General features: G+C 37.6%; 1 pseudogene; it reads left to right on the top strand.

Moving 5' to 3' along the window:
* The first annotated feature begins 1309 nt into the window (after positions 1-1309).
* Positions 1310-1426, top strand: LOC120886982 (U6 spliceosomal RNA; annotated as a pseudogene).
* The last annotated feature ends 2958 nt before the right edge of the window (positions 1427-4384 follow it).

Below are 4384 nucleotides of genomic sequence, written 5' to 3'. Positions count from 1 at the left end.
AGAAACACAGTCAAGAACAAATAAACCACAATTTTCTACTAACCTGTCAGGAATTGACAATAATTTTCTAGGCAAGTCAGTGTGATACCCCTTTTCTTCTCTTCAAATTTATAGACATCTGAATCCCTGTCCCTGGGGGGATGATGAAGAGATGGCGTCAAGGGGGACTACTTTGGCAAATGTGGCCCCCAGGGTCAGCTTGCTGAGGTTGTGTCCCACTGGAGTTTTAGGTGACACTCCAATCTACGTTATCCACAAAACCAAGAGCCAGGTGATGAGAAGGAAACTGCCAAATGTGGCTCTGGCATGGAGTAATAACTCCATGGAGGTAGCCGCCACAATTGCAGGGTGTCTCTTCCTTTTCCTTTTGCATTTCCTGTTCTTTGGAATGACTGGTTGTAACCCCTGCTTCTGTTTACATCCCTTCTATCCACCAGCTTGTGAACAGCTATATCCTTAGGGGAAAAAAGATACCCATAATGCTCTGTAGCACCAGTACAAACACACAGACTAACATTGCCAAAAAGGTAAAGCACACATGCTGCCATACCTGTAGCTATTACATCTTGCAAAAACAAAAAGTCAAAAAGCTCTGCTATTCATGAAGCACTACCCATTGGTTAACATGATTTCTTTTGCTCTGAATTTTATTTGCAGCCTGTCTTTATTAAAAATTCAAACACACCCTAATGTATCATTTACATTATGTGAATCTGTGTTTAGCATAAGCTATTCCAAGGCACCAAGAGTAATTGATGGTAAAATTAGATTTTCTGTGCAGTCTGTGAAATAAGAGTTCAAAACCTATCTGAAGACAGGAACTCTCTGTCATCTTATCACAGGTGCATTTAGCCATGTGGTCATTTGGTCAGTCCAAAATGAATTCCTCAAGCAAAGCCATTATAGGTCATTTTCCAATTCACAAATTTCATTCCCATTAAAGAAGAGGGTTCCTGATTGCAGAATAGATTGTGCCTATCTAACTTTGTGTTTAAATACATACTGAGATGCTGTTTTTGCCAGGATTTTTTTCTTATTCAAATAAGGGCAGCATCACAGGAAGCAAAAAGGGGGTAGGAAGGATAAAGGGGACATAAAGTAAAATGACAAGCTCTCTCCAATGATGAATAAATAATATTTAATAGTACCATAACAGTAACAATCGATGCCATGTATTGAACATTTATCGTTTAGCATTGTGCTATAAGCCTTACAGATTGTTGCTCATTCACTTACTTTACAGATATCTATTGAATGTTCATGTGTCAAGTACTCTTATATTTTTTAAAGTATAAACTATAAAGTCTCTGAGCTGTCTTCAGTAGCACATATACTTAAACGGGAATGATACAGAGAAGATTAGCAAGGTTCCTTCACAAGGATAATATGCAAGTTGTGAAGCAGTTGTTTCATATTAAAATTTTTTAAAAGGGGGGAAAAATTATATATATATATATATATATATATATATAAAGTTTCTGCTCTTCCAGAGTTGTACCAATGAGAAATGAGATCAAAATCACAGGAATAAATACAAATACATATGGACAAGCATATGTATTTGCATGTATAATTTTAACTTGAAACCTGCCTTAAAGAAAACAGGCTAATGGAATGCAGAATTATGCTGAATGGAGAAGAACCAATTTGGTCAGATGGTCAAAGGTCTCTCTGGGAGGGCCTATGAGAAGATCTGAAAGAGATTTCTGGGCAGAGAAGACAGCAAGTGCAAAGGTGTTGAGCCTGAATAGAGTTTGGCATGTTTGAAAAATCCAGACAGTGGCCCAATGGTCATTTCAATGAGGAGGAAAATGGAGAGAGATGAAGAAGCTTTAAGAGGTTTAAGTGGAAGACTGTATCAGGTTCATTCTTCAAAGATCACTCTGGTTCCCCTGAATGACATGGTAAAGGTATAAGAGTAGAAGCAGGAAGACTAGCTATAAGACTGTTAAGTTAATGCACAGGAAAGATGGTGGTGGCATTGCCTGGGGTTACCTGCATGTGGGGGAAAGGGCAGACTCTGTGGATGTATTTGAGGAAGAGTGATTGGGATTTGATGATGGGTTAAATGTGGGGTCAAGGGAGGAACCAGAGATGCATACGAATGCAAAGTAGAACCTCACTCTCCCTTGGCCCTCTTCTCATAATGGAAAAATTGGCACAAGATTTTAAAAGTTTACCATTGCCAAACAAATGTCACAATCCAGTGCCAGGTGTGTTCAAGTTTTATGAATAATCAAATAAGTGAACAATTTCTATAAGAATACTATCTTTTTGATTTGGCCAATTGGCAAAGATTTTTAAATGACAGGTAGCAGAATTATCAATGCTGGCTAAAGGGCTCTTCTCAGACCCAGTAGTGGAATGTAAACAAATTCAAACACTGAAGTGAAATTTAAAATTTTACCTTTACTAGACTTCATAATACACACTGTCTCCACCAATTCTATCCCTTAGAAAATAATCCTAGAGAAATAACCAAATGCAGAGTTAGATTTACATTGAAAAAGATTAATTATAATGAAAATGGAGGAAAAAAAGAAACTGTGTAAATATCCAATGATAGATAAACGATTCAGTATCTTAGAGAGCAGTCATTTATGCTGTCACTAAAATCATACTCTGGAATAATTTATGTTATCAAATGATCATGATGTAAATAAAATTGACTTCAAAAGCATGTTAGGGGCTAGGACAAAACTCAGTGGTAGAGTGCTTGCCTGGCATGTGTGAGGCTGAGTTTGATCCCCAGCACCACAATATAAAAAAATAAGGTTAAAAAATTCTGCATGCATGAACATGTATACTCATGCAAATAACAGAAAATAGAGAGCCAAAAGATAAATAACTGTTTCCTCAGAAAGGTCAAATGAGAGATATCATTTTCAAAATTTCAACACTAAATGTCTATATTTTTACTATTAACTGAATTATACAACTTGTGCAAGCCCTAAGAAGTCCAGGGACTAGGCTTTAATATACAGCCCCTGTGGTAGGAAGGCTGAATTCAAACCAAACCTGGCATTTTGCATGGACCCCTGAGGATAATATCACTTGCTTCCTGATTCTGTTTCTCTAAGCTCAGAAATGTTGGCAGGGTTCTCTTGGGAGTTTCTTATAGTCACTCTTGGATTTGGCTCCTCTTTCTCACATGACTTGTTTTACAGATTATCTTAGTTCAGGCAGCTATAAGAAATTACAGTAGACTGAATAGCTCAAAATTACAAATATCTATTTCTCATGGTTCTAGAGACTGAGAAGACTGAGATCAAGTTTCACTCAGATTTGGTTTCTGGTGAGGGTCCTCTTCCTGGTTTGTGGATGGCATCTTCACATGGCGAGAAGGCGGCAAGAGAGAGAGGGAGAGATCTCTTGGGTCCCTTTCACAAGGGGCACTGATTCCATTCACAAGGCCTCCACACTTTTGACTAACTACCTTCCAAAAGCCCCCTCTTCCTGATGCCAACACATTGAAGATTAGGATTGCAACATGCCAATTTGGGAATCCTAAACATTCAGTCCTTGATACACCATCTGTTGGTCTTTTCTTTCATCTGGTCTCAACTAAACAAAATTGTTCTGGAATTTCTTAACATTGGAGCCATATTCTCTGACACATGAAGGCATGCTTTCTTCTGCTGGTAAAGTACTTCTTACTTGTCATGTTCCTTCTGTAATTTGAGTGGGAATGTGAAAAGAGATGGAGTCAATTTGCTGAACCTGGATCACTTAGCAGCCCAGGCTCCCTGGCTGACATGTTTGCCAAATTCCTTCATATACCAGAAAGAGGAAGGTAGAAGAGGAACCTCCTAGGTCACTGACACTCAAGAATAGTGTAATGTCATTTTAGGGAGATCTGGCACACTTGTTTTTGCCCCTATCTCTGCTTTTATCTCACGGAATCAGGGTATGTGTATAGTTAGGAAATGAAAAAAAGTGTACGCCCACTATTACATTTTTGTGGTCTCAGTGACCATCTCTAGTTGGTCACAAAAGCACAGGTACCCATGACTAATTGGTACCCAAACATAATATATAAATGGAATTTTGAACCCATATGGGTTTTATAATCTGACAAAGAATTGTGCATTTGAAGACAAAAAATTTTTTCCAAAGATTAACACATCCAATGTCTTCTATCATCATTGAATTGATTCTTGAACTTACTTAATTTTATTTCATTAAAGTTCTTTGGGAAAAAATTCTCACTTGATCATAACATCTCTTGTGTTTCTTCTTTGGCTTTTGGAGGAAGAACAATACTATGAAAGGTGGTTGCTAAAGGGTAATTCAATCAGCATTCTCATAAATTCCACATGTTTTCTGCCTGATTGATATAAAGAGAAAAGTTTTAGGGCAAAGAGTGTCTTTCATATTTTAATTT

The sequence above is a fragment of the Ictidomys tridecemlineatus genome, chromosome 5 (genome assembly GCF_052094955.1).
Source record: "Ictidomys tridecemlineatus isolate mIctTri1 chromosome 5, mIctTri1.hap1, whole genome shotgun sequence".
In the NCBI taxonomy this organism is placed as follows: domain Eukaryota; kingdom Metazoa; phylum Chordata; class Mammalia; order Rodentia; family Sciuridae; genus Ictidomys; species Ictidomys tridecemlineatus.
Note: the sequence above shows the minus strand (reverse complement) of the source record. Positions and strands in the feature narration are given on the sequence as shown.